Here is a 23,263-nt window from a genome sequence, read left to right on the forward strand (position 1 = left end):
AATACACACCAACATGTTCTCATCTCAAGTCATCACGTTTCAGCTTTGTAGTGAACCCAAATATCATGCTATATCGATATATATCACAATATCCTTCTGCATCTGCTATTGATGTTCCAGGATGCATTGATGTAAACACAAGCACATGGTGGGATTACGCTGCACAGATTAGACAACAGGTGCATGGATGGTGAGGATTAGGCTGACGGGCACATGTTAAAGTGTAGAAATAAAACATCACATTCAGACGAGACATGAACACTGGACTCCCACATGAAAAGTCCAGAGTTTGTTGGATCCATCCACCTGCCCTATAGGGACCTTGTGCTCCTGATCTTACGTTGTTACCTGCAGCATTTCAACCTGACGGCGTATCATGCAGACGCAACAGGTTCCATCCGGCTGCGTTCTCAACTGATCCCGCCCGCCCGCGTACCATGCTGCCCAGACGTCTGGTGTTGTATCACAAAACCATGAACGATTCTGTGCGGCCACGTTCTCAGCTGACATGTAATATACTGCTGCAAAAGGTGGCTTTTAGTGTTGTGATCTTATGCAAAAAGTAGTAAAATTCTTTGATTGTTTAATATTTCATTTTGAATCTGTTGTTGGTCATCATTAGCTATAACTGAAGCAGAATCATTGTTCACCTCAAAGATGATGACACGCTGCTTTACCCTACATAATGGTACATAAGTTTTTTATTACAAAAAGTAGCATGTCAGTATTGATATGGGCAGTTCTGGCCCTGAATTACTTGTTATCAACTCAAAACCAAATTTTGTGGTGCCTCCTTACCCCACCTTCCACCATTCCACCCATCTTAGCTGGACTCTCACGCTCTTTATACCTAATTTGTTTGTTTTCATGGCGTCAACCAGCCCATTCTCATTCCAAAGTTGTCAAATGTTGCCTCTTTTACAGTTATTTTGGCGTAACATCCTGACGCCGAAATCCACCTTTTGCGGCTGTATGATACGCCACGGGGACTGCAGATGAGAACACAGAAGGATAGACCCATTCCTGGTATTCTGATACACGGCCAAATGGTCGGATGGTCAGACAGCACACACTGCATTATGCAGGACTGGGCAGTCTTAGTTGATAACATGGCCAAATGTGGGACCTGTTGTGTCTGTGTCAAGCAGGTTGAAACACTGCCTTAACAATTCAAAATATGAAGCACGAAGGTCCCTGTATGGGAGGGGCAATGGATGGGATTATATTAGATGTAAAGTACTGAGCTCCAATATTCTGTGTTTATTCCAGTCTAAAAAAAACAAAAATTAGATTTCAGAAATCAAAACTGTTATTTGTCCAGTGGGCCTTTTCATAAACTCAGATATTGATTTTTACATGAATAGGGAATGATTCGTGTGTATTCTAGCATGAAAAAACAGGTTTACACAGCCCAACAATAAACAACATGACATAGATCAGACCTTTGTGTCATCAATCATTAGACCCTCATCATTGATAATACACTGCACACTAGTGTGTGATGGATTATGTCCTCACAAGGTCAAACAGGGCGCGTCAACATTAATGGTTACCTGTGGTGGCAGGAAAAAGCCTTTGGCGTATTTGGCAATTACTGAAATGTGCAAACATCTTGACTTTTATTCAGAAGTTTAGTCATGAATCTGCACAGCGTCTTTGACCTCGGTGTGAGTGTGTGCATGCATGTGAAGCAGGATGTGTGGATGAAAACCAATCAGCATTGTGCGTGAACAGAAATACAAACTTTCTGATTTGGTGTACTTCCAAAGCAGTGTATTAAACTCCCCTTATTTAAAGCAAAGGTCTCAAAAGGACACAGAGTAATTTGTCTCAGAGTTATATTTTCATGCCCTTTGCCTGAAAGCACTTTGCAGCAGGACGTGTCACTTTTTTAAAGTCACAAATCTGAAAGGCAAATTTGCCTATTCTTTCATGGAAAGAGCGACTCGGTCATTGACCCCCAAATTAAGTCTAATTTTTCCGATCTTTTCAACATTGCCGGCATAATAAGTAGGCTGGCTGTCCTTCAACCGGAGGACCAGCTCATAAGAATTGTCTGAAGTGCCCTTGAGCAGGATGCTGAGGTCCTGCTGTCTCATGGTGTGCTCTGATCTTTAAAAAAAATCAATTGTGAGCTGCTAAAGCTCAGACATGAGTCCTTAAAATGATTAATAGGTTTTTTGTCTGAATTCTCATGGAGCAGATGGTTGAGACCTGGAATGGATGAAACAAGAAAAGAAGTAGATATAAGACAGAAAGGACTGGTTTAATAAAAGGAAACGCTGAGATAGGCCAGCTCACCTACACACCGGTCCGTCAGGTCTCTGGTCGTGTTCACGCTGGATGACAAGGCGGCCAGCCCAAGCCCTTTTACCTATCTCTGGTGATGTAATATAAGAGCGACACAGGACACGCTCTGTGCGCACCTCAGGGATGGTGCGTTTGATACAATTGGAAAACACAACTCAACCCCAAACATTATTTTCCCCATGAAAACCAATCCATTGAAACAGAAGAGAAAATAAACAAAAGGAGAGAAAAGTGACAGGTCCTATCACTCCTAACACCCACCCACCACCTCGACCTCCTCCCTCAGCCCGTTCTTATTCCCAGGACGTCAAATACTGCGGCTTTGTCATGCCCCTCGATGTGTGATAATGACGCCAAAGGCACCTTCAAACATTTGTAAGATACACACTTTAAACTAACTACAATGTAAACTCATCAACTACAATACTTGATGCTGAGAATCATGGATGTAGTATAAAGAGCACGAAAGTCTGCATTAGGCAGGAGGAAGTGGAGGTGGACGGGTCAAACAAACACAGGACTTTCATCCAGGAGTCCACAATTTGTGTCCTGTGCGAAACCAAAAGTCAATGTTGTTACACAATTTACATACAGTTGTTGAATTCCTCGTTGAAAGTTTAACAGATATAGCCAATGTCATTGTTCTGTGCGGTTAGCACTGCATCATGTGAAGTAGGCTGCAAAATGTTTTCAGATCTTTTAGGGACGTTTATGTGAAACAAAATTCAGTTTATGCAAATGTAATAGTTCATGTGATCATTTTATGTATGTTATTCATAGATCTGAAGATTAGAAAAGCTCATTAGAAAGTCCAATGGAGGGACTGAAGCAGACTTGGCACAATAATCATGCAAAGTAATGAATGAGAAGAAAAAAAACGAAAAGGCAGCCTCAGCACACACTCACACACACACACACACACACACACACACACACACACACACACACACACACACATTAACACAGTGACAAACACACATTTATCTCCCTTTTTTTATATAAAAGAAAAACATCTCACACCTTATGTTTGTGTCACAGTGTCTCCACACAGACGCAGATTAAGAGCTGTGTCTTTCTTGATCTCGGCTCATTAATAATCAAACCTGCCAGCTCTAAATGAGGACGGCTGTCTCTACTTCCATGCTGCCAGTTTAACATTCGGCTCTGTGTTTTCCTCACGACGAGGCTTCGAGCCAGCAAAGTGGCATTTTCGTCTGGCGTACATACTCCATGTTGGTTTCTCGCCTGCGTGTGTTTGGTATTTTGGTGACTTGCTGTCAGCCCGACTGTGGCTGAGTGGGAGGGGAGCGGTATTGGGGGGGGTGTCAGGAGGGTTCAGGCTGCGCGGAGCAGCTCTGCTGTCAGGTTGGTCCTGCTCAGACCAGGTGCAGATGCACAGTGCAGAGTGCAGGTGGCCTCTGTGTTACTGTTGTGTCTCAACGTGATCCACATGAAAGCAGATCCGACTCTGAACCTGCTCCGAAGATCACTGTCCCTTTTTGCAGCATACAGCTCTTATTTTGAACTGTGGTTTCATGTGAGAGTTGTTTTTTTTTTTTTGAGAACAGCAACTATTTTATTGCCCTATTCTTGGTATTAAGTTGCCTTCTTAAAAAAATAAGAATAGACCTGTTAAAGAAATGAATATCCCCCAACACATTTAGAGAAAAGAAATCACCAAAAAGGTTTTTTGCCAAGTTAATTAAAATTTCTATATGAGTTTGTGTTTCTTTAGCTGTAGAAAAAATTGCCTCATTGGCCTCCGGGTTGGGAACCATAAGTCTGTGTGTCTTGTGTTTCAAGAATATGCTTCTCTTTATATAACACGGATCAGACTGAGTTTGTTTGGAGACAAATAAAACAAACAGCACTAAGTAGGCGACGACTAATGTCAGCTCCTGTTTTGGATCAACCACGTGAAACTTTCCTCCTCGTCTCTTCTCCTCTCACCACGAAGCAGCTTCCTGATTTATAGTCACAGTCAATTTGATCCAAACGCTGACTTTGTTTGCGTGTGATTCACTCCAGCTGCCCCTCCTCGCCTGCTGTCTTTGTTCAAGTGTCACATTTACTGTGTTAATGGGACAAATTAACGTTCACACGTGCACATGCCCACATTACGAGCTCACGCACGCATGTGCAGGAATGAGTCAGTTTCCTGCAAATATCCACAGGTCGACACACACACACACACACACACACACACACACACACACACACACACTCACGCCATGTAGTTGTCTTACTATAATTGTGAGGATCTTCATTCATATCTGAGCTGTGACAGACTTCTACTCTTTGTTTGTTGTTTCATCGTAGGGCTCACATAATTTATCAAAAGGTTGCGGTAACACGCCGTATATCTATATATCAATTTATAGATACATGTAGATTTTCCATTTTTCTCTCACTTTCTTTTTCTTTGCTTTTTTCTTCTTTTTTTTACTTTGTTTTCCCCTGTGCAGTTGATTAGATGTGTCCTTGCTGTTGCTTAGTTACTTGTTTTCTTTGGTGAAAGGGCAGCTGGTGAAGAAGCCGCAGTTTGCTGACAAAATACATCCAAGAATCTGATTTAATGTAAGTCTGCCGACAGAGAGAAAGTGTGAAACTATCATGTTAATTTGTTTCATGCAGCCGTTTGATGCTGTTAAACAAACGTTTGAAAACGGTGAAACATTTGATCTAATCAGAGGTGCTGAAAAATATCTGGACTGGCATCACAAAGCCAACGTCTTCCAGTTATTATCAGAAAGATCAAAAACACGTATAGCTGTTTTCCTAATTATAGGATTTAATGACTGCTTCTCATGGTGAGGAGGGTCCTGGCTGCGTGTTGAAATAGAGTCACTGTTAAAACCACTAGACATCTTTTCACACTATAGTGCAAATATGTTTAACCACAAATCTGGAAGCATTTTTATGTGCATATTGCAAAATCAATTCCTACTGGGTTTCATAAAGATCAACAGCGTAGGAAAGATGCTTTTGAACATTATGGGTTTCAGTGGAAGACCTTTTTATTGTTCTGGTGTTGCAGGAGAGCACTGCAATATGGTGTTTTTATGTGTTTTTTCTGTTTTGTTTTTTTTTTTTTTTTTTCTGTGGAGCAAACAATAAATAAGAATTTAAGGTTCAACTTCTAAAGAAATTAAGCATTTTGCATAATTGTGTCTTCTGATGGATTATTCACAGTAACAGTATTTTTCAGGAGGTGCAAACCGTGGCACAAAGACTTCAGATGTTTGATTAAAATCAGTGGTCATATTTAGGCCATTTACTATTAATACACTTACTATAATATGCAATCAAATACAACACAAACTGCAGGCCTCCTGCCATGATTTAACCAAGACGGATGATTAGAAGCTTATCAAAAGTAATTTCGTGACCTTGTATTGCATAGATTTTTCTTTCATTGAGTCTGCCCCCTGCAGTGTTCACACTTTGGCTGCGTGGCTCAGCAGCAGGGATGTGCGCTCTTTTTAGGTGGTGTAACAGCACACATTGATTACGGTGGCGAAGCTCAGCAGCTGCGTGCTGCGAGTTGATGTGTACATAGACTGGCCAAGCCTTCATCACCACACCGTGCTTGAGAAAATCACGTCATTTCACATTGTCATTAAATTCTACAATTATATTTTAGGGTTGAATATTGGTGCTTTCACAAAATATTAACATAATGTAAATATGTAATTATAAAAGATTTTTTTTATTTGCTTATTCACTTTTATGGAGAGTTAGATCAATAGCACTTTCATGGTTTTCATGGGTTTTTTTGGACTTGTGGCCAGGAGGCGATCAGTTCAGCTTACTATAGAGTATGAGTGGCCAACATGGTGCCCGCGGGCGGCTGATCACCTGCAGGGCATGTTCTAAAAATAACTGCAGTCAAGCCAGCTGCCCCTCACATCTCTTTGGTCAAATCAGCCCACACTACAACTGTAGTGCACCTATATACTTTTATTTACAGTAAATGCATATGGGAGGCCGAGCTGACGGGAAGAGATTAACGGAGGGATATATGTATAACTGTTTTGTTTTTGGTTTGCATGTAACCTCTGTCCCTGCTAAATTTAAAATTAAATACACTGAAATAGTGAGGAAAATGTATTTATTCTTTGATTTTTGATAGTAGCTGTGCACTTATACCATCATATACTGTATACTACCCCATTGGAATTTCAGTTTTAACTCAGATACCACCCAAGCCTAAAAGTCACTATTTATTTTAAAGTTTTAGTTATCAAGGTTTTTAATCATGATAAAAAAATAAATAACACAAAGGCCAAGGACAGAAATGTCCTCAGAGCTACTTTGCTTTTTTCTTTTAGAAAGACGAACTTACTGTGATGGCAGAGGTCAGTTTGGATGTGAATGAATGTTAAAAAAGGTCAAGTTCTGAAAAATAGACTTATTATTGCTGCAGTTCCCTCCACTGGAAAAAAGAAATTGGTGGTCAAGTTGCAGTTGAAGGTCCAGAGGATGTTTATGGTCACTTTGTGCAGAAGGCTTGAACGGCATAGAGAAAGGAGCATTTTCACATTAGTTTGACCTCTGACTCTTCTTACCTAAAGTGAAGTTTGAAAGCCCGTCTGAGCTCAGCAAATGTCATGACACCGAGTGATGGATTAATGTGGGCCAGTCATACCGGTGTGAGATTTGGACAAAGTCTGCAGACGCCGTTCCACCTCCTCTTCATCCTCTCTCTATTTGTTAGGTTATGTTTGTTATGTCTGCTCGACTTTCCATTTCGGTCTCTCCTTCCCTTTTTAACCTTCTCAGTGTCTCAGACTCTTTGATGTACTCGTTCTTACTTTGCGGCGCTCAGTGAATCCAGTGTGGGAATCCCTTTAGCTATACACGCACGCAATATTGCACTCATCCCACATCTTAAGAGCTTTAGCGGACATCCATCCCCAGGCAGGAGACTCCAGGGCATAGCAACCTCCCAGAGTCCCAAAATATACCCAGATCCAGCAGGAAAGAGAGAGATCAACTTAAAATACGCTGTCTCCAGTCATCACTGCTGTGTACTTAATTTCATAGTGAACTCCACAAGCATTATGGTGTTTAAATAGTTTGTCTGAAATTCAAAAAAAGTTTTACAACATAAAGCTTTTCAAAAGTTAGTTACCACTCTATATCACTCAAATTCATTCTTCTCTGAACACAATATCAAAACTATTCCATGCAATTATTGTAGTGGGCCTATTTCACTTTTATTGTAGTGAGTAATTAGAGAAATCGGGGAGTGGGTGGAATCAGGTCATTGTGCGGCAGCTTCAAATCCAGGATCTTGCAGATTAATTACTCTGTTTCAGCTTATCTCCGCCCACCACGCAATTTAAAGTAATGTCCTTAAGTTGAGTGAGACAGTAAGTGATGACAGAAGTGGGGGAGATATTGTTGAAATATTAAGTTATTTTGTGTTTGATGGTTTTCTTTTGTAAGTTTTGACGGCATGTCTGTGTGTGATAGCTGTTAATGTTTTATGCAGAAGTGTATCAAGGGTTCTTCCAGGGTCTTATGTACCCAAGCTCCAATGTTCCTAAGGTCCTAAGTTCCCAAGGTTCTCCCAGGTCTTCCAATTTTTCCAGGATCTTATGTATCCAGGGTTTTGGTCCTAAGTTCCCAGGGTTCTCACAGGGTCCTATGTTCTCAGAGTCATAAGTTCTCAAGGTCCTATGTAATTTAGGTTCCTATGTACTCAGAGCTCTCAAGGTCCTTTGTTACCAGAGTCCTTACTATCCAGAATCCTCACAGTTGCTTCATGTTCCTTAAGTCCTATTTTTCAAGGTCGTATGTTTCCAGGATCCTCTTGAGAGAGCTTATGAAAGTGTCATTGTATATTGTAATTAGTATTCATAAATCACATTACTTAACTGTTTTATACCAAAGAAAATAATGCAAGACACGGTGCCGCAAACACTGCTGATTAAAGTTTACAAAGAATAATAATGCTTAGCTTTATTTGTATAGCACCTTTGAGACAAGAAATGCAGCCCAGCATGCTTTACAAGAAAAAAAAATTACATGCAACGAGTGCTTCACATAAAAAGACATAGAGGACATAAAGACAGAATAAAACCTGCATGTAAAAATAAAAGAAGAACTGTTTTTTTCTCACACTTTCTCACCATGAATGGCAGGTAAACAATGCACACACCACTCTTTGAAGTTTTTGCTAAACTGCTGCAGCAATTGAACTTTTCCTGAAGAGCAACTGGTTAAAAAAAAGACATTTGCAGTATTGTCGTTCATCAGAAGTTGTAAATAACAGATGAGAGGTCGGTTGAGAGCCACTGCTAACATGAGAGGTTTGGAGTAGAGTTGTGTTTACCCTCCACTGTCCAACTGCCTGTAGCACCAAAACAGAACAGAAAGGGATAAATACCGATGGCCACCGCCAATTATTTTTCAACAATCATACAGTCAAAAGTAAAAATAATTGCCTGACATTCAAAATACAATAATACAAATCAGCTGAAAATAAGCTATTTTTCTGTGCTGTTTGCTGTGAGACTCTCATCAGCAGGCAGCTCTGAGCATCTCGCTGCTGGTGTGATGATGGGGACCAAACAAAAGCAGAGTCATTTACACTTAGTCAAAACATGTTGCCAGGCAACCCAAACTGGTGTTTAACTGCTGCTGTCACCAGCTTGAATTTCCCCAGGAGCCGCTGAAGATTGATGTGTTGCTTTGTTAAGACCATTCAGCCTGTCAGTGTGTAAATAACTGTGTTTTCTCTGAATCATACTCTCTTACTGTGATTGCTGAAGGTTTCGGTTTGCTGTTACACATATTGTCACTCGCTGTGGGTCTGAGCCTCATTTTAATACTAAGAATGGAAAATTTAAATTGTCAGTCTGTCAGAAAAAGAAACTGTGACTATTCCCATCAGTTGTTTCTGGTTGCAAGTAATGATAATGCTACAAATGACTTACCATCTCGCCATCCAAATACTTGCATTGTGAAGTCGCAGTGCTGAACTCCCGTCAGTCCATGGACTGTTCTTCCAGTTGCTGTCTTCCATGTTGCCAAAGTTGTTGGTCGTGTGGTTATGCAACAGAAGTTGTGCACTTCCGACTCCATCTTTGTGACGTCGGTCGTTGTCGTGTTGCGTTGCAAGGGATGTGAAGGACGATCTGATATCCGATTTGAATGACCAGAGTATTTAGACTGAAGACACTTTTGTAGAAATCCGATCTGAATCACATTTCAAACCACCTCCATGTGGTTATTTGCTGTTCAGATTTCATAAAATCAATGATAAAAATTGGATTTGGGGCGGCAGTCTGAACAAAGCCTTTGTAGAGTCGCACAGAGCTGTAGCATGCCTGTAGACTTGAATTTGCTGTAACTGCCCCTGAAAGTTAGAGTTTCATGGATATAACTCATAAAAATTCTTGCAGTGAAAGCATTTCTTCTCCTTTACTTCTGAAAAAGTGTGAATGGTGAGCACGGATGGAGAGTTCACACTGAAAGCTGACAGTTCTGACTCATAATGTACCGCCAGTTGCTTGGAGATTGAGCAGCACAGTGACGTTCTCTGCATTAAAAAGACACAACTTCAGACTTTAAAATGATGAATAATTTCCATTTAAAGAGATGTCTATCATTTCTGTCTGAACCGTTTAGCAATTCAGCCTCACCTCTGAAGCACGTCTTTGTCTGACGGAGCTGTGGGTGGAGGTGGAGATGTGTAGTTTTGGTGGGTCATATGTATTGACATGTCTTAGTACCAAACTCAGTCCGACTGGCCACAGGTGCAGCCCATTTTCAGATTTCCCCTGTTGCATTACGGGCAAAGCCGGCGTCACAATGAGGCCAATAAACGATTGATAATTGAAGGGGAGATGGATGTTTTAGAGAAACTCATGTTAAGTAATTGGATGAAGCTGAACTCGTATCGAGTTCTTCTACCTCAGGATGTGTTTGTGTTTGTGTGAGAAGCTGCCAGAATCAAGCTTTGCACCTTCGGGGAAAAAGGTATGAAGACAATAAGCCTCATATGATAGCAGCGCTTCTTATCCCACATTAACACTGACGGTCGTCTAATGCCTCACTAATTTGAGTTTGACACACACATGAAATTATCCACTGGCTCAGGGAGCAGAAGAAATTTGTTGTCTTATTCTTTTGCTGAATTCATGACTGTGACTCACTCACATTACACACACATATTTGTTTGGTGAGGTAGAGGTTCGATGTGAGGTGGAGAGGAAAGAGCCTGAGCCTCGTTATTTCCTCCGTATTTAAGCGTATTGTGACCTTTACTGACCTCTTTGAGCCAGCGATATTTATAGAAGCCACAGCATGTTTGTCGTACAGCCAACACAGAGTGTCAATTACAGGTAATTGTATAGCAGATTTTAACAGCTGAGTGAAGTACGCAGGTTAATTAGAGATCAATTAATTACATATGATGACATCCAGCTGCAGTGCATAATAAGGATTTCATACATCGCCATGTTAGATGTTGGAACAGTGCTTTGTTATTGGCTTTTCCTGCTTCAAACAGAGACTTTTTGAAGCTGAAATCTTTCATAACATTGGCTGTGGGCTGAGCAGTGTGATAGCTACTGTGTTGGTATTTTTACTGTCAGTTTATCTTTATTTGTATGTTGTGTGCGAGTACACTTTGGGTAAATGTACTCAGAATGTGTGTGTCCCTTTGCAATGATTCTGTGCCCCCTCTGTGAAATTGAAGTTTTTTGCGGTTCCCTGTATGCAATGCAGAGTTCTTCTGCTTTTTCCTCTGTGACAGGTAGTTAAATTTGAGTCGCAAGATGGATAATTTGGGAAGAAACGTTCTGTTCTTTAGATTCAAGACCTGCCTCGATCAGTTTGTAGTCGGATCAATCAGAGATGATCAGATCAGACTGATGGACCGAGCACTGGATCGCGGGGTGCTCGGTTTCCATTGGAACTGAGCTAGTTTTTTCTTAAGTAGTTTGGAAAAATGACGCTAAAATTATATATGCATAAACAAAAGATTAAGATTCACTTTCACTAAGCTTGGCGCTCTGCTGCTCCATCTGTGTCCAGAGTATACTCTGCTCCCTGTGAGAGAGATGCAGCTCCAAAAAAATCCAGTAGTGAATGAATAAGTAAATGAATGTATCATTGCATATGCTTGCGTAACAACACTGCTCGTGCACTAAATGAATGATTAAGTTGTTGCCAGACATTATATGTTTGCTTAACAGTAAACTAAATATGATCACATACTTACCCAAAGCGTGTCTACGGTTGTGCACTGATGCAAACTTTTTCTCCGACTTGTTTCTCTTTGCAAAGAAAGCCCACATGCACAGCTGATATTGATTACACCGGAGCGATGCAGCGTCTCTCTCTACCTGCACCGCTGGGAACCTGAGTTACTACACCTATTAACCTATTAATCTGCTCGCCGCTTGTCTCTTAAATAACATCATTCTAAATACAACAAAATAATGAAAATGACAATAAGAGTCTTTTAGTTTATGATTTAACAGCGGCAAATGCGGATATTGTGGCAGAGTGCCACAGGTAAGTGAATTTGTAGAAAAACCTTATCAAACTAAGTACATTAAACATATCATTCGGTGGACTTTGCACCCTAACTAGAGAAAAGTTACATACATACAGCTGGTACAACAGCCTGCTGAAATTTTATGTTTACTGTTGTGGTTTTAACATAAACATTATCCTGATGTAGAACAGTCAAACAAGGATACTTCACAGTCTGAACAAGTTCAACATGTATTATGAAGATCAGAGAAGAGAGAGACGGAGTAAAGAGACTAATGACTCTGTTTGACTTTTCTTCACATTTCATTTGAATCTGGGCCAAATTAAGTTAAATGCACCAAAAACAAAAAATGCAGCAAAGTTTAAATGTTTCAGTGAAAAAGAAAATGGTTAACGTTACTTCACTCTTCCTTACCCACACCAGCTGGACGTCCTAGACTGTAGTGACTTTCACCACATGTCGGATTTCACTCTGAAACACACATGACTGCGAGGTATTTTTCTATTCTGAACCCTCTCTGGTGTATTTAGTGTCTCAAAGGTTAGTGGACACTTATTGTCCTTCCCTGCCGACACCGTTGGTCACACATCATTAACCGTCCCATTCAGGAAGAAAGGGTCGTCACATAACATTCAGGCGACCATCTTTTCAGTGCAGATGAGTTTCGCTGGCCTGAAATGAGCTCAGCTATTCCTGGTCTATCAGCACATTATACTGTCAGAAACAGGAAGTCCTCATTTTTGTTAGCACACTGAAAAAAATAAGACTGTACCTGAAATTTTTTTTACAAAAAAGGTCTCTTTTGTCTGTCACTTTTGTATTTTGGTGGTTTTAAAGCTTTGGTGGCTTAAATGGCAGCAAAAGCAACTTTTTTTAAGCAGTTATAAAGGGATCATCTTGATTTTATTGATTTTGTTGCTGAAGTACATCCAAACTATCTCTTTAAAAGACACAGCTGCCCAATTAAAATGCATTTCCATGGTAGCAGGAAAACATCTATTGCAAGCAGCTGAGTCAGACCAGTCTGTGTCGTTCTGTACTTTAACAGCTTGTCATGTCATAATTCTAAACTTTATGAACAATAACTGAAGCCGAGCATGATTCAGCACTTTATACTGATTCACAAACTGATTTCAGTCTTTCCGAACAGCTTTTATGTCTCTCGGGTTTCAAAACACAAGTCAAAACTCAAGGACAGCTTACCAAGTAGCACATTCACATGAGATACAGGGAGGAGTCGATGTTGATGTTGCAGCAAAGGAGAGCTCTTGTCAGTCATCTGTCAGCGGGTTTAAAGTTAAAACTGACAGCGCCCGGACTCAGGGAATTCTTCCTGCATATCCTCAGAACAAAATGTAAAATTTGTATGGTCAACAACAGCTTATTGAAAATTCAAGGATGATACCCAAAAGTCTAAAAAAATACACATAACTGCAAGTTTGTGGCTGCTCTTGAACACATCAGGGACACATAATCAACTTTATCTGTTGTTGTTGTTGTTGTTGTTGTTGTTGTTGTTGTTGTTGTTGTTGTTTGCCACTTCCTGTGAGAAAAAAGTGGTTTTACACAACTTTGGAATTTAAATTTATAAACAGGATAAATCTTCCGCATATCACTCAAATACTTTTCAATTAGACAGCCCGTTCTTACTCCCAATTTGTGAAATCCTGCTGTTTTGTTCTGTTGGTGCAAGATACAGATCCACAGAGGCACTTTTCACTGCAGTATGATAGGCACCAGGCGTATTGGTTTTAGAGGCAGCGTGCAATAACCCAAGTCGTCAAATATTGCCACTTTATTAGTGGATGTCAGCATCAGACACGGATGCACAAAGGAACCATTCACGTTGGTATGAAAAGCGCTGTCTGCCGGCTACTACTGCAAGATAAAAAGCAGGAAAGTCTGAACTTTCATGTGTTTTTCTAAAAACAAAGTGTTTTAGGTACCTTGGAAGTTTATTTGAAAAGGACTGTTTGCATCTAACAGGCAGAAACTGAACATTTTCTGTGAAAACAAAAAAGTATTTGGAAAAGAGACCATGCATGAAACAAGAGTAAAATGACACTCCGTCCTTGAACATTCAAAGCACACACAGGAGGATACTTAGAGCGTCATATTTTGACACGTAGGTCCACTGACAAAGCCCCAAATTTGACAAGTTGACAAGGGATGAGAACACATCGATATGTCACGGCAGAATTTTAATTTCTGATATCTGTGAAAAGAAAATTGGCTTTACACCACATCAGAATTTAAATAAATGAACAGGATGATTCTTCTGCATCTTACTTTGATGCTTTTCTCCGTTGCAGCCGGAGTTTGTGATTGAAAACAAAAAGGCGTTTTCTTTTATGTAATCTGTAAAATGAGGTGTTATTACAATGCTGATGGGCACATCAGTGTGCATGTGTTTTAGTTACAGAAGTTGAATCATTAAGAAAAGATTTGGGATATAGTTGATGTTTTTGTGTGAAAGAGAGTGTGATTGAGGAAGGGGTGATGCTACAAAGAAGAAAGCCGAAATAGATAAAGTGAATAGCTTTTGATTGATACACAAATGAACTTGTGTGTGTTCATGTTTGTGTGAGTTTGAGGAACAGATTATGTGAAACTTTGCGTGACTTAATGATTGCAATTGTGCGCTGATGATAATGATTGCTTCTCTTGTGTATTCTTGCAGTTCATCTAGTGCAGGTGTTGTTTTTTTTCAGTGATTTCTCCCAAATTTAGTCTATTTTCCATCTGTGTGTCTTTCATCTCTACTTTGTTTGACCATCGATCCCTCACTGCGGTATTTTGGCCAATTATAGCCTTATTTCTGGACAAACCCTGTCTCAACCCTGTTTTGGGGGGTGGAAATGATGCACTGGTTTTTGGGATGTTGTCAGAAATCGATGTCTGCAGCCAATGTGAGGCGCCTAAAGAGCCATGCTGTGCTCCAGGCTAATTCAGTTTTTAACGCTGCTGGAGGTTAAAAGCTCTGAGAAAACTGGGGGGACCTATTGAGTTTTAGACGACGAGCTCAGTAAAGTCAGGAGCTGAAGGGAAATTGAGGGAGTTATGCAAGTGTGACATTTACAATCATAATGGCAGGTGCACAGAGCGAGCTTCAATTAGCTGTGAAAACAATCGGATGAACGCTTCACTTGTGAAAACCGTCATCATAACCAAAATACCCTGTTAATGTGTCCCGGTAAATGTCAGGTCAAGTCAGATCGTCACCTTTGCTTTGCTTGTGTTGCGCTCTTCTGCTTTGTGTCTGATTATTGATTAGTCAGATCTGTAAAAGTGGAGGCCTTTTTAAACGTGTTTGTGATGAAAGGCAGAACAAAAAAACTTGGCCAAAGTGCTGCTGACATAGAAGTCCTTAAGAGTAAGAAATATGAGCAGTCAGACAATCAAACATTGGATCAGCCTATCACAATTTAAACCTTTTTATTTTGAAGTCAAACAGAAAGTTAATGCACAAGAATGGAAAATTTAAAGCATCAGGACACTTTCAATGAAAACATTTGTCTGACGCTGCAGGTCTTTGACAGGTTATGAACTCCACATGCACTAAACTCCCATGTTCTTACTTTCCACCGTACTGTAGTGGTGCATCAGCACTGAACATCGGGACTGGACATAAATCACGAGGAGCAGATTATAACTTGAATGAATCACAATGCATTGTTGAAAGCATGCAGAAAATGAAAAAAGTTGCCCAAAAATTGTCAAAGTTCAAATGCACTTCACTGCTTAAAAACCTTGAAGCTAAAATGTAAAATGGCAGAATTGAAAGTAAAACTACGTCATCTAAAGAGGCTAAGAGCTTAAATGCATTTCTTGAAAAGGGAAGTTAAGGAAGTTCAAAGCAATTAACCAAAAGAAGAAATGCTTCTTACTTTTTAAAAAGCAAATTGAGTAGAAAAAAGTCAAATACAAGTCATAATGTCTTTGAAGGGCAAAATACTTGACATTTGAATCATTTCTGTGGCTGGTATGTGGTTGTTTATTAAAAGTGTTTGGAAAACTATAATTATTTTGTGACCTTTTGAAACTAAAATCTGAAGCCTGTAAAAGTATCAAGAGAGTTGTAGAATTCCCTGATGGAGAAGATTTATTTTACAATTAATCACATCTTCAGAAAGCTTTGTGTTATCGTCTCCCTGTAAGTTAAAACGAAATCTGTTAAAGGTATCAGAAAGCTAAATGTAAGCTATGCAAGTTTAATAGCTCAAAGTTTTGTCACTAGTTTAAAGTTTTAAAAGTCTGTAGCTGAAAGTATGCGGAAGACGCTGAAGTTAAAAGTGAAAAATGAGTTTTGACATTCTGTCCATTCACTCCCATTACAAAAATGGTAGTAGAAATCAAGAAAAAACTTAAATCTAAGCAGGTTCTTAAAGAGTTGAACATTTTTTGTAGCTAAAAGTTTACAGAAGTAAAACTTTATGGAAGAAATCGATGAAATAAGAATAGGAAGTTTAAAATTTGGATACCAACTGCGTGAATGATTCAGCATTCACACAGTTGTACTGTGCTGTTATACTCCCGCATTATACAGAAAAACTATGTGCACACTACTACGGCAAGTACATCAGGTCAAAGTTAAACAGCAGTTTACAACAGAGAGTTTCAGAAATAATTTAATATTTTGTTTTCTCGTCCCAATATGTTTGTCTAAACTGCAGGTTTGTTTACAACTCGTTATCTGTCTGTTTCCTCACTTTAACGTTACTTTTCCCCAGGTTCAACATTTTACTTGTTGAATACAGCGCTCTTATTAAAAATAGAAACGATGGCCAAAACTATGGACATAATAATCAGAATGAAACCAGAATTCCCCTCATTAGCGCTCTGTAGCCGCTCACCATCGGGCAAATTAAAAAGTAATGAAGCCAACTTTTTTTTCACACCAGACTAACTGTCGCTCATAATGTTCATCACACTGCGAGCTCTGAAAGCGGCGTCCAGGTTTGAGTTGCGTTCGTTGAAACCGTCACAAACACTTTAATGCTCTCTGGAGCTCCTTGACTGCCAGCTCTTTTAAACCAGATTGTGTTTCATACCGTGTTGCTGCTTCTTTCTTGCGCTCGTTTCATGCTGTAAAAGCTCTCTCTCTGAGGTGAGGTAAAGATAACACAGGCTAATTGGAACAAAACTCCAGTTTGACCCTTTGACTCGGTGCAGAAACGGAAACCTGACGTTCAGGGGTAAACCTCAGCGGCTGCTTCAGCTGCTGAAAGAGCCCTCGTCACGGCAAAGAAAATAATCTTGTGGGACAGTTTAGAGGTGGGCACCTTCACTGTGACTAAAACACCACGTCAAAACTTGATTGGCAATTTTATACATCTACAAAGGTGTGTAATTCCAGATTTGAGACGAAAAGGTTATAAATGATGTTTCATTTATTGATCCTGGAGCTGGGGGGAGTTTTTAGTTTGACGTTTATTTGAATAGACTTCACACAGGTGTTAAGTTGATCCATGCTGGTGACTGTTTATTTTTATTAAGAAGCACATTTCCAAGAATTTGAGGCTTTAGATGGATACAGATGTGACAAAAACTGAAGTTTAGGACTTAACGGCCCTCATTTATGAAAAGAACGTGCAGGAGAAAAACTGGGTGTACAGTCATTTCTATACAATGCTCGGCATTTATTAATATGAGCGTGAGCAGAGGCTACGAACAAATCTCACATCAGGTCTCAGCTTGAATCGAATCAGCGTGGAAGCAAAGTTATTTTGGCCATATTTTGACTGGCATCGAAGTAATTGCAGCCACATATTAATCACTTAAAAATATATCGCCGCCACCTATATGTGCACTCTCTATCACCGAAGGCTGAACACCTCTTCAGCCCTAATTTATCTAAAACTTTTCTGTTTGTTTTCTTCGCACCAATAAACCAGCGTGTTTGGATTAAATATCATTATAACAATCTAAAAGAAAAAAATAAATAATATTTTAATAATTGGGTTCTAAATGTTTTACTGGTGTCCGGCTCTGATACAGGTGGTGCGTTTATGTCTGTTATGCCCAAAATGGAAGCAGAACCAATACGCACGGCCACACACTCCTTAATTTTAGGCTTTTATATGAATAGCAATATTAGGCTTGGCCGGTATCACGGTATTATGGTATAACCACGGTATTTAGAGATCCTGAGGGTTTGTTTTTCAATATCATCATAAACAGGCGCTCCTTTTTCTGTTAAACTCATTGCATTTAGTGCACAGCAGGCACTAACCCTCCCACCATCACCAGAGCTTAATCTGGTGATGGAAGGTGAAGTTACAGGACTGTAAACAGCCAGTGGCCAGTAGAGAGCAAGACTATGGGGAATAACAACATGTTTTTTACATCTAATTTGGTGAAATGACAGTTTATTTTAACCTAAATTGAGCTAATGACTGTTAGAAGAGTGGACTTACTAACAACAGATTGCTAACAACAGTAACCAAGACGGTTTGGGTGAGTTTTACTTTGTTTCTGATGAGTTTGAATGAAGTGTATTTTATGATGAGTTAATAAGACAGTTAAGCCTTGTCAGTCTTTGTCTTTGACAGTTGTATTTCTCTGTATAATGAGGAAAAAGGGTGTTTAAATATTATTTTTCTTCACTTTATGTGGATTTTTATTGTGTATTTATTGGTGTAAAAAGCTGAAAGTAAGCAACGCACTCACCATCTGGGGGGCAGGGTGAAATTTCAGAAAGGTATGAAATATTACAAAATCAATTTTATTCATTTGTTTTTTTACAATTGATATATGAATACTATAGGTTGCTACATAATATTATTTTATGAATTAAATATTACAGATTGAACTCCAGATGGACTGCAGCAGCGTTTTCTTTCCAAACTGCGTTTTTCCGACTGCTCAAGCTGCCAAATAGACCCAGCTGGCTAAATTGGACCTTCAATATCAGTGTTTCCATTTCGACCCAAAAGAAGTTTTACCTGTTGGCCACAGTATGCAACCTTGTTGTAAAGTCTCGGGACGCACCCTCTAAATCCAGAATATACTCGGGCGGGATATGTAAATGACGATTTTATTTCAGCTGCCTAATTTATCAACGCCTGATCATTTCATTGTGATCAGCAAGATAAAAACTTTTTATGAATCACACACAAACTCTATTGTGCACTCAGATCTGCATTGGTTTGTATGTTGGTTTGATAAATGAGGGCTATTGTCTCTAAAATCTGGAGGTTTGTTTGACCATCTCTTCTGATACAAAACCATAAACCACTGAGCTGTTAATTAGAAGTTAGAAAGAGTTTTAAAGGAAAAAAGAAATATTATCTCTCCATTTTCTGCATGCAAGTCGAAAAATGCTCATTTCTGCTCGTTCCCATTTAATAAAAAGTGTCATCACACGGCCGCTAACTCTGATGCATCGATTTATTGTCCTTTGTCCGAATTTTCCAGCTGAGCGAACCACCTGCTGTACCAGTTCAGTTTTACTCCCGAGCTTTCAAGCGTAATTATTCTCTTTTTTCAGCCTCCGCTCTCGCTCTCATTTGAATCACAAGAATCTGCCATGACCCAGACATCCATTTCGACACATTTTCCCCTGTTTATGACGCGGGGAAGCAGCGTTTGATACCAGTTTGGACGGCGCCCATGGCCTCTGGTGCCAGTCTGCATAATAGCGGGCTTGTCTTTGTCTGCTGAGAGGGAACGCCAGAGTCCAGACGGTTATTGTTTGCAATTAGGGATTCCCACTGAGGCCTTCAGCTCCAGCCAAACTGTGTTTTTTTGATAAGAGACAATGTAAAGAAAGTTGGAGGCGTTCCCTGTTGATAAAATGTTTACCCACATGCGGGTCTGATGGACGAATGTGATGTCGACATGTTTGGGTGAGCAGGAACAGAGGGGATGACGGAGAACGGACAGGATGGGATGAGGGGTGAGATCAGGTGATTTGAGGCTAGACAGTGTTCAGTTCAGTGATATCTATGACGCTGTTATTTAATTATTTTTAAGTTATTTAAACTCTTTGGGACTCTGGCACATTTTTTGCACTTTTCATTCTTCATTTTTTCATAACTTTGGCTGTGTTCATGCATATGGCATACATTTTGGCAAGATTGCATTTTTTTTGTTTAATCTTGCTAATTCTAGCTCACCTCCAACATTAAGTCTAAAATACATTGTGTACATTTATACTGTTCATTGCAAAAGAAAATGCATCATTGAAACCCATTCAAACTGCGATTTTTTAACCCACCGCCATCAAAGCATAAAAACATGCATTGCAATATTTATGGATGTCATTCAGGGCTTTTGCCTTGGAGTTTGTAATTTTTACTATTTTCCACCTAATCTGTTCTTTGCATACACAGATGCACTCACATTCTTGGACACTGGAACATAAATTTGTACTTTTTATTTGTATATTTGTATAATAAGTGGAACATATTTCTTTTAAAATAAAATTAAAATTAAAACTAGAATTTTTTATTTTTTTTTTTAAATTATTGTGAAGCAATTATTCACTTTAACGCAGCGTTTCTGCTGAGTCTTTTCATCGTTCCATAGCGTCTGAGATGAACAGCAGTGATCACCATTTTGGTTCATTCCTGGAAATCCTCAGATGATTCTAGCTAACCAATCTCTCCCTGCTGACTCCTGCAGATCTCGTTTCTGATGCTGCTGTGTCCTCGAATGAACGAGAACTTTCTAGGACTGTCGGAGAAGGAGCGCTTAAATCATGTATCAGCACTACATGCAGCGTCACAGTCCTCTGTGCACTCTGCTGTGCATGATTTAGCAGCCCCACCCTCCCCTTTGGCATTGTTTATTCATCTGTCTTCACCTTTATGTATCTGTCTGTAATATTGCTTTAATGTGCTCTTTTATTATTGCTTTTAGCCCTTTATTGTCTGACTAAATGGAGCTCTGCCACAGCAATTTTTCACTTGTGATATTTAAAAGGAAGGCATAAAGTACAATAATTACATTAGTAAATGCGCAGCAGATGGAAAGAAAACAAAATATAAAAAGCAGAATAAATAAGAAAAATGATAGTATTAAAACTAAACATAAAAAGTGAGCATTATTCTTTTTTATACTCCTGACTAGCTGCGTTCACTGAAGCTTGAGGCGTCTTTTTTTTCAGTTTCTCATTACATCACCGACAGTCGAGTGTGAGGTGGGAAACAACTGGGAAAAGGTGGAACTAAAAACCCACTTTTGATCCGACTTGAGGGCAAAAGTTGCATTTTTTAGCTTTAAATTTTGATGCAATTGCAGACACTTTCACCATGTTCGCTGTAGGTTTGTGGCAGTCCCTGATGATGACAACTTGTGTGCAATCAGCTCACCTCAGCTGATGCAATGGTTCATGCAGAATCACTCGAGTGTGCAGTCAGACGTGATTTCTCACACTCAACGAGCTCTCTGCCTACAGCAACGACTCTTCAGGCCGTCTGCGTGGACCACCGAGGTTTCTGACTGCCAGTCATCAAGCTGGAAAAAAAAACGCCTCTTTAGATCCAATCAGCCGCACTTCAGTCGCTCGTTCAGTGCAGCCACCTGATACGGAGCCACTCTGACGGATAAAGTTACGCTCCAGAATCGCAGCAAAAGCAGTAATGCAGAGGATATTCTGATGCAGTGTAGGGGATCTTATTTTTTGCTCAAAACATTCATTTTTTAAAAGTGTGTGCCAACATTTAGAGGCATCAGAATCACCCAGACTCTTGAAAAATGTAGCCAAAAAAGTGTGTATGTACATTCTGTCTTCAGCGGGCAGCAAACCAGCTGAGCAGTGACGGATTGGAGCTTTAAAGCGTCTTGTCTGGAGGAGGTATTTCCTCAGTCACCCCTCATCTGTCCCTAATTGAGGCTGTTGCTCGCTGATTGCCCACCAGAAGTTTAGCTTAGCTGCAGGTCAAAGTTTACGTGTATCGGATGTCAACATAGTTGCAAGTTTGGCTCAGCCCTTTCCTTGTACCTCTGGCTCTGCCTTTCTGCAGTCGTTCGCTCTCTGTTGCCCACAGTCTCACATATATAACACAGGATTTAAGAGAAAAGACGTGCTTCGTGCGTCTGGAAAATCAATTCACAACACATGGTGTGGTGCAAAACGAAGAGATTTAGAGAGCACACCAGTTGAAACAAATTCCTAACAGCTCACCTGTGAATGTTTTTCCACAGTCAGAACACACCACTGTCTGTTCCCGTCTGAGCTCACATTAAATATTCTGCAGCCTGCACTGACTAATGTAATGCATTATTTGATAGACAGGAATTTTCAGGACAAACATCCACTCAAAAATGAACTGATTCGAATTTGGTGTCAAAGGTCACTCTGACCTCACAAAAGTCATTTTTGGCCAAGAATTCATCTGCTAATTATGTTAAAATTTCACACAAATGTCTCATAAGATATATAATAATGATTTTAACCCCCTTTTTTTATCGTCAACTTAACAGTGACATCATAAAGTTTTGCAAAAACACTGCGGAGGCAAAAAACCCCGCGGCTCTTTTTCTAGTTATAATTGTACAAGTGATGGTAATTAGTGTAAAAGAAACCTTTTTCACCTTTGATACTGTCTCAAAGAGAAAAACTGAGCATCACAGCTCAGGACTTTGGCTTAACTGTGCAGCTGCCAAGTTAAAATGTGTTGCTGAATAAGAGCTTGGAGTGTAATAAATCTTAAAAAAAAACCAAAAAAAAAAAAACTTTCACACTGGACAGCTGCGTGCTGAGCTTAATTGTTCCTTAAGCACTAAGCAGCAGATGCCGGCGGCTTTAGAGTCTGAAGTTGACAGGCGGCTAATGATCAGTAAGTGTGCTTTCTGTAGGCTCGGAGTGAAAGTGCTGCTCTTGCTCCTGCACGCTTTGTCAAATCCAAAATGAGCCGAGGCTTTGGCTTGAAAGAGGAAATTTGTATGCCGTGTGTCACATCCACAAGCTGTGTTAAAAGGTGGTTGCTACTACAGTAACGTGCATATCAATGTCTGATTTGGGGGGAGAGGTCAGCCTGTGTAGCCGACAAATTTGAGATGAAAGAAGATTAGCGTGTTGCTACAGAGGCCTTTTTGATAATGATGCTTCCTTTGAGAAGCTGTCAGTGTTTCATTTGATCTGATTAGCGTGTTGGCACCACTGATCAAAGAACAAGCCTCATTTGCACACTATCACTTTCGCCTTTGAACCTCGGATGGTGAGAGTAAAATAATTTGGCAGATAGGGGCGGCGTGCAGCTGCAGACTCCAGCAGAGGTTTGTCACAGATAACGTGGACAGAACATAAAAGACACAAATAAATTGCACCCAAACTTGTGATTTGCCGGAGACTTGCAGGACAAAGACAGTGGAAAAGAAAATTGAAATCGTGCTCATGTAATGGAGTTGTTCTCACTTCTTCTGTGTCAGCGGTGACGGTGTGTGTCTGCACCGCGACTCCCTCCTCCCCTCATCACTTTCAAGCCTTCAAGT

This window comes from Plectropomus leopardus, chromosome 9, assembly GCF_008729295.1.
Source record: "Plectropomus leopardus isolate mb chromosome 9, YSFRI_Pleo_2.0, whole genome shotgun sequence".
NCBI classification, from domain to species: Eukaryota; Metazoa; Chordata; class Actinopteri; order Perciformes; family Serranidae; genus Plectropomus; species Plectropomus leopardus.